The sequence below is a fragment of the Neltuma alba genome, unplaced genomic scaffold (genome assembly GCF_004799145.2).
Source record: "Neltuma alba isolate B1F8T4 unplaced genomic scaffold, ASM479914v2 tig00006645_pilon, whole genome shotgun sequence".
In the NCBI taxonomy this organism is placed as follows: Eukaryota; Viridiplantae; Streptophyta; class Magnoliopsida; order Fabales; family Fabaceae; genus Neltuma; species Neltuma alba.
The window spans coordinates 78,411-87,170 of NW_021634526.1; the positions used below are offsets into that span (position 1 = coordinate 78,411).

General features: G+C 34.9%; 1 pseudogene; it reads left to right on the top strand.

The window, feature by feature from the left end:
• Positions 1 to 3,608: 3,608 nt before the first annotated feature.
• Positions 3,609 to 8,546, top strand: LOC114750778 (protein ASPARTIC PROTEASE IN GUARD CELL 2-like; annotated as a pseudogene).
• Positions 8,547 to 8,760: the final 214 nt, after the last annotated feature.

An 8,760-nucleotide genomic window follows, 5' to 3' on the forward strand; every position in this document is an offset into this window, starting at 1 on the left:
CAACCGAGCTCCAGGCTTTCCCTAATTATACCTCCACAAGTTCCATAGCCATTTTTCAAGGCCGAGCCATCTATCTCTAGTCAAACAAAGCCCTCTCTTGATGGTTTTGGGAAAATCTTCATTTATACTCTTAACAAATTCGACGACCTTAATTCAGAATTGCATAATATTTCTTCGATCAAAACTCGGAGGTCTCTCTTGTTTCACCTTTCTTCATCAAATAGTCAGGTTTCGCTGATAATTTTAATAGAGAGAAGTTTAATTCAACACAAGATTGTCAAAGATCAAAATAAAATGAAAGCAATGTGTTTTCAAAAGACGCTATTGCTATTCCAGAGTCCACACCATTGCCCGAGTCCCAACACCTTCAAGGAAGCCAAGCATTGAACATATCTATTTCATAGTCCCTTGACTTCTCAATTTTTATCCGGTCACTTTTAAGAAGTACGAACTTCATTTTCTTAAAATATTTAGGAATCACAACAAAATTCAAAAGCTTCTTAAAAAGTTTTTTATCCTGCAAAAACAGCAGTGTTCTTCCCTTTTTAATTTTTAATGTAGGACTTAATTAACTAATTTGAGTATATTAAGAATGTTAGTTGAGTTAGTTAATACTATATCCGGTTCTAATTATAAGACCCAGTTGACTAATTCGAAGAGATTAAAAAAGTAAGTTAAGTTAGTTATTTGTAATAAATAAGTATTGTCATTCCTAAAATATCCTTGCTAATTAAGTGTATTGGCTAAAACTATCATTATTAGAAGGGCTATCTTGGAAAAAAATACATAAATATGAGAGACAAAATAGATTGGAGTCTTATAATTAGGATCAAACTAAAAATCAGATGGGGTTTTATATTAAGGACCGGAGATAGTATAATATATTTCTTTTAAAACACCCTAAACATCTTCCTTAATTTCCTCTCTATTTCTTTTACTTGATTATTATTAAAAGAATATCAATATGGTTAATTTGAAAAAAGTTAATAAACATATAAAATAAATCTTATATATAGGATCAATATTAACTTTTCAGTTAGATCTTACATTAAGTATCGGAGGAGTATATGTTTACCGTCCTAATTTCATCTCACACGTCTCCGGAATGTAAATTAAAGAATCATGTTGAAGGGAGAAATAGAGCAGTTAGAAAAAGCGCAACTAACTATGCTATTTTTTTTGGTAGCATTGTAAAACGGTGAGAAATCAAAGTCCACATGTCACAAAATTTAAGATTGCATTTAGAATGACTTATAAATAATTTTTTAATAATAATTTATAAAATTTGATATAAGTATGTAAGAGAAATTTTGTATGGCCTTATATAAAATATGCTTATAAATACTTAAAATCGTGATTCCAAACCAATTATGAGTTAAAAGGGTTGCCGGCCACGTCCATATGTAATGTTTTGATATGTTCTGACTTAGTGAATTTTAAGTCATTTTCTTGTTTATGTGTTTTATGGCAACTAAAGCCGAAATTTTGACATGTTTTGGGTATTGAGAAAAGATATTTCTTGTTCGTTAATCTGAACAAAGATATTTGGACCGACTTTTGACTTTCTTTTTTTTTTGATCTTGAGGCTATAACTATTTTTTTATTATAATGAAAGTCAATTTTTTTAAATGAAATGACAAGACCATATCAGGCCAAAAAAAAAGAAAGACAGAACCATCAACTGATCTTGTGTCAGGATCAAATTGGAGGCTCAGGGTCCAAAATAGAAACACATTGCAAAACACTAACATAAGCACCACCTCAACACATAAATGCATCGATTAATCAATGTATACAAGCTAATAATATAATGATATTAACCATATGTATTGGAATCTAAATAAAAGCAGGAATTATAGTAACAGACTAACAGTTGTTTCTGATCAAATTCAAGTTTTAAATTGTAAGTTGATTTGAGAAGTAAGAAGTTTTAACACGCAAATAAATTATGGTTATAGTTAGGTTTCAACAACTCACATGGAAATATAACCATTGTAAAAAGTAAAAACTACTCCTTCGTCCTTAATATAGGACCTAATTTTTTAATTGGTTTTGATCTTAATGTAAGATCCATTTTTCATATTTATTAATTTTCTCTAAATTACCTATGGATACTCCCTCAACCATAATCAAGTAAAAGAGGGAGATGAGGTATTAAGAAAGATGATTATGGTGTTTTAGGAAAAACGTGTCACTTTTCTTATAATTAATTAAGCTACCTAACTTCCTTAATCTAATCAAATTAGTTAAATGGGTCTTATATTAAGGATCGGAAAAGTACTACAGGAATATAAATAATACTTGTATACTTGCTCTTTTATTTTATATACTCCCTTAACTTTTCAATATTTATCCCGTCATTTTTAAGAAGCATGGACTCCAATCCATTTTCTTGGAAATCACAACAGTACTCACAAAAATTTTAGGAGGTTTTGTTTTGCATCATGCAATTGCAAAATATTCGTTTTATACGCATGATATCAATTTTTTCCTTTCTTTCTTTGATTCCGTTTGTTATGTTTCTTAATAAAACCCTCCATAAAATTTAATTAAACATCATTTTTTTCAACAATTAAAGAAAAATTATAAATTTTTTTGGTTGATAACAAATCTTCATAACAATAAAAGCCGAAGAGTGTACTCCTATCTCTAGACCCTAGGGGACCAGAGAGTCAATGTCAAACAGGAGAAAAGTACAGTACAGTTGAAAAGAAAATCTTGCCTAACAATGCTGATTTTCTTCTTTAATAAACAAGGGGTTGAAAAGTCAGATCACATGGATTTCCACAAAGGGAAATGAAGAAGCACACCATGCAAGGCAGCCCACAGAATAGTTAGTATGCTAACCTAAACTAGAATTACTTATTAACAAAAAAGAAGAATTCATGAAAAGAAATTTAAAATTATTAAATTTTAAATTAGGTTTAATTTTCACATTTCAATGGATTTTTGACAAAACTTGATTTACAAATAACAATGCATTTTTATAAGAATTTTTTATTTAAAGTTTAATAATTTTAATTTTTTTTGTGGGATCCTCCATTAACAAAGGTAACCATAATAATAGTAGCTTTCTAAAATACTATACTTAGTAATATAACTCTTTAATACTTTCCAAATATCATTTTTTTAAATGAAGAATGTCTCTATGAATTATGATTCGATGCCCATATAAAGCTTTTTTAATGCCTGCAATTTTTTGTTAAAAACAGATGTTAAAGTGATGGGGAATTAAACTGAAGTGATTTTGAAGCGTAAAATACATATGGACAAGCTGGGCGTATCATTGCACGTTTTGCAGTTTCCCTCTTCTCGCCTCCAACTGGCTTTCCGTTTTTTTTTTTCTTTTTATTTGATAGCCGCTTTCTTTTACTTCAAGCAACAATTCAACCTGTTTCACTGAAATTAGTTAAATTTTTTTTTTTGGAAAATTTTTTCAGCTCAATTAAATTTTCCGTTCAAGTGTCCCCGTCTAGGAAATTTCGTTCTCATTTTGTGTTTGCCTCGTTTTGTTCGTTCGTTTTTTGTTTTTTGCTTTTTTTTTTGTTTTGCCCCCAAAAGAAAACCAAGAAGGCAAATGAGTTAGCGTCGTCAACTCTTCGGTCATTAAGACAAGCACCCGCTGACTTAAAACTTCTGTCCTTCTGTTCCCACCTTGCCTATCTTAACGAGATTGCTTCTGAATCTTCCTTTATTATTATCTTTATCAAATTCTCTTCCTTTTTCGTTCTGATCTACTACGTTACTGTGCGGAGCTTTGCTCGGTTGGATTCGATTACGTTGAGCCAGACCGAGCCAGTGACTCATGTCACGGGAATGGACTCAGCTCGTATCCGCCGTCTGCTTATTCCTATGCCTTGCGGAATTCGGTCCTTGGATCGCGCTCGCCGTCTCCGGCGATGCCGGTGACATTTTACTCTCGCAGAATCGCCACAAAGGTTCTCGACCTGCCATGATATTGCCGCTCTATCGCTCTGATCCTGATTCCTCCGTATCCGCCGTCAATCCCCATCGCAAACTCCAGAGATCCGCCGAGTCCCATCGCCATTCAAACGCTCGCATGAGGCTCTATGACGATCTTCTTCTCCATGGGTATTTTTTTTTGGTCTCAATACTTATCCCTACGTGAAAGTTTTCTGTCAATCTTATTGGGAATTCGGTGTGTAGGTACTATACTACGAGACTATGGATCGGGACTCCTCCGCAGAGTTTGCCCTTATTGTTGATACGGGGAGTACTGTGACGTACGTTCCGTGCTCTTCTTGCGAACACTGTGGCAGGCACCAGGTTAATTTCTTTACACTTACATTTAGTTGATGTATAATTTTAATTTGGTTCCTCCTGCTTCGTTCAAATGAATCCTTAACAGTATTCCTGCAAAAAATCATCAATTTACATGACGAAAGTAAGACCCTTTTTTTTTTCCCCCCTCTCAGACCACAGATGTAGAATATTAAGCCCTTCTTACTTCGCTTTGCGTATTAATAATATGTTAAATTCTTATAAAATTACATGAAGTTCCTTGGCTTTGAATATCTGGCACAAGTGCTTGGGGGTCTCCTTAGTATATATCAAAATCAACTAAAGAGGTGATCTTGTGTAGAAGACCTATATCATGAGTCATGTTTATGAGGATTGCCTATCTAAGGAAATTAAAGGATAATTTAGCTTTCGACTGTGTTGTGCGCTGTGGTGCTTTGTAGGAGTGAAAACGGAGAGGCGGAAATTGGATGATAGAAATTCATGGGGTGACTAGAAATAAGAATATGACCGTAGATGCATTTTTGCTTGTTCCTCCTTCTCATTTTACTCATACAAACGCATACCTTCGAATTGGTGTTAAGGACTAATCAAGCCTCTCATGTTCCAATGTGATTTCGAATATCATTATTCATTACATTTATTTTAAAACAAAGATTCAAGCAATGATTTTATTTGCCACTTCTTGAAACTTTGCTTGCATTAGTCATTTAATTTATCTTAAGTAGTTTGAATATGTTTGTCCTGTTTTATTTTATCAGGATCCGAAATTCCAGCCAGACTTGTCAAGCACCTATCAACCTGTCAAATGCTCATCAAGTTGCAACTGTGATGATAGCAGGATGCAGTGTGTTTATGAGAGACAATATGCTGAAATGAGCACTAGCAGTGGCGTCCTTGGTGAGGATGTCATCGCTTTTGGAAACCAGAGTGACCTTACCCCCCAACGTGCTGTTTTTGGCTGTGAAAATGCTGAGACTGGTGATCTGTATAGTCAGCATGCTGATGGCATCATTGGTTTGGGCCGTGGAGATCTCAGTATCGTTGATCAACTGGTTGAGAAAAATGTAATCGGTGATTCTTTCTCATTATGTTATGGTGGAATGGATCTTGGTGGTGGGGGTGCAATGGTTCTTGGTGGCATATCTCCCCCATCAGGCATGGTTTTTGCATATTCTGATCCCGGGCGCAGGTATGTCCATTATGTTTCCTTCCATATGGATATGAGATGTCATGCATTTTCTTGAGAAATGCATTTGATTGATCTCACACATTTACTCTAGTTTCGGGATGGCAACAGTCCATATTACAATATCAATTTGAAGGAGATACATGTTGCTGGAAAGCGACTACCTCTAAAACCATCAGTTTTTGATGGAAAGCATGGGACTGTCTTGGATAGTGGTACAACTTATGCATACCTACCAGAAGCAGCATTTCATGCATTCAAAAATGCTGTAAGTCCATTGGAGTAATTTATAAATAGTTGTTGCAAATTGCATTCTGAGGTTCACCTTACGTTGTCTATACATTTTAAGTCGTTTTCCCCATTGTGACCTATTTGATGTTGGTAATTCATTTCTGTAGTACAAAAATTATACTCAATATATTGTAGCTATAATGATGCTAGCCTTGCTAAGTTGCAAATGTAGTTGGAGCGTGCACGTGTGTGCGCACCTTGAATTGTTCTCCAGATATATTTGGCAAGTTCTGTCACCTATGATACACTGGTACATTGTTTATAAATTTCAACATAATAGTAAAATCCATTGCATGTAAAACTGAATAAAATCAGATAATATTTCAGACTGTTCCAAAATTTTGATGCCTTGCTGCTTAAGGATATTTGAGCGCGCTATGATTTCTAAATACTTTGAAGGTGCTCCTTTCTGTGCTGCTTCATTGTTTTGGGCTCTTAGACTTCGTTCAATGAATTCCTTATCAGAAAGCATTGCAATCTTTCAAGTCAACCATGACGAAGCAAAATAGGATAGTCTGCAATGGCACTTTAACAATATTCTTCATGATCAATACAGACAAATCTGTAATTTAGCCAATTTTCAGTCTTCATTTCTGTGGAGCTGCCTTAACTAATTCGTGATTAAAAAAGTCTAGTGGGGTGCAGGTTAGTCAATGTATGTATAGCAAAGATAATGAATTTCTGCTTACCATATTTATGTAAAATGACTTGTTTAGGACCAGCTTTGTTTCCATTGGCAAAAAAAATGGTTCTGTTTCTTCTAAAAATATGCAATTTGGAGCATTAGATAAATATAAAATTTATGTGCTTGTAACCACCAGTTCTCGGTATCTTTCCCTTCTAGAAAGCCTTGATAGATTTTCTTGTTGCTAATTCTCGCAAATTAAGATTTTCTGTATTTCTTTTCACAGAGGTGGTTCTATCATGTATACTTTTCTATGTCAAGTTCATAGTGCCAATGATTCTGATTATGTGTTTTCTTTGTTTGCAGATTAAGAAAGAACTACACTCCTTGAAGCAAATCAATGGCCCTGATCCCAATTACCATGATATATGTTTTTCTGGTGCTGGAAAGTATGTCTGTAGCTAAATTAAAGATTGAACCGACACTCTACTGTTGAAGTTTAATTTAATTAACATTTAAAGTCTAATTGTATTTCAGCGCTGTCTCTGAACTCTCCAAAAGCTTTCCCACAGTGGACATGGTATTTGGAAATGGTGCCAAACTGTCCCTGTCGCCTGAAAATTACCTGTTCCGGGTATGTTTTCTATAAAGATCATTAGCTTTAACTGAATTCAAAGTCTCTTGCTATAGTTTATTGAATGTTTTTCTGACTGATGCTTTTCATGTTGCTATTGTTTATCAAGCATTCAAAGGTGCGAGGAGCATACTGTCTTGGGATTTTTCAGAACGGGAAGGATCCAACTACTCTTTTGGGAGGTATTTTATTTGCTTGCATGAACATTTTGCCATTTCATGCTTTACCCTCAAGTGGAAAAAAATGTATTTCTTGTTATGTTAGATAGCTAGCTTAAGTCGCTGAAATATTCAGGGCCAGTTTGGTACTCATTTGGAAAGGGAATCCATTTGTAATATACAAAGAACGTGATATATTAAGTTTCTCATATCCTTGTGGTCATTATTCACTAGCGGACGCCCCTTTTTAATTACATTTTTCTTCTTATGGAGGCGTAAAGGTCACTGCTCATTTTGTTTAGATTTCCTTTCCCTTTCCATATCTAGCGTTCTGCGTGCCAGATGGCATCAGACCTATTGACATTTGTTATTGATTAAGGTATCATTGTCCGTAACATTCTCGTAACATATGATCGTGAGCATACAAAAGTTGGTTTCTGGAGAACTAATTGTTCTGAGTTGTGGGAAAGATTGCAAATATGGTGCCCCGCCACCAATGCCCCCAAATTCAGAAGGAACAAATATAACTGAAGCATCAGAACCTCCAGTTGCTGCTCCATCAACATCACAACATGACTCACATCCAGGTATTAGAAACTACTGATCTCCAGCATAAATTTAACTATGTATTGACACATAGTGTTTTCACAAGGACGAGATGTTGCAATATGTGTGTTTCATTTGTTATAAACTTAGTCTGCCGTTGATATTATTTTTTAAAGAAACTAGTATGATCTCATTAAGTTATATGCTTGCTGATGTGTCACAGGTGGGCTCCAAATTACACGAGTGACATTTGTTATTTCATTTAACATTAGCTACTCGGATATGATGCCTCTTTACAGAACTGGCTGAACTCATAGCCCATGACTTGGATGTTAATACTTCACAGGTTAGAAAATGGTCACTAAATTTTGGGAGCCCTTAGGTTGCATAGTTGTTGCTCCAACTATACGTTTTCAGGCTTTTTATTGTTGAGGTGGGTGGGTGAGAACTGGGTAGATTTCCTTGATTCATCTTGGGGCAACTCCCAATATACCCCAAAAACTATAGGTTAGCCTTTCAGTTGATCTTCATAGTTACTTTAGAGTAACAACTTTCTTGAATGAATATTCACAGGTTCACTTGATGAATTTGACTTCTATTGGTAACGGTTCCCTCTGTAGCTGGGCTATAATGCCAGGCGCATCTGCTGATTACATTTCTAACACAACTGCAATGGTAAGTGGACGATGTGCATTTGCATTTGTGTGAAGATTGTTCATTTACCACTGACTTTTTTATGTGACAGAGTATAATTGCTCGGCTTACTAAAACCACTTGCAACTCCCCCAGCACCTTTGGAAGCTATAAATTGGTTGATTGGAATGCTGAGGCTCCACCAAAACGGTAACATTTTTTTTATTTTATATTAAAAAACACGTAGGTGGAAAATTATATTCCTCTTTCTTTTTTCCTGCTATCATATATGATGCTTGTAATACTGAGTTGCATCATGTCACACATCCTGATGGGAGAATATAATTAGGACATGAGAGAGAAAGGGGAAAAAAAGAGGAATAGAGGGAAATAGAAGAGAGACAGGGAGAGGGAGGAAAAGAGA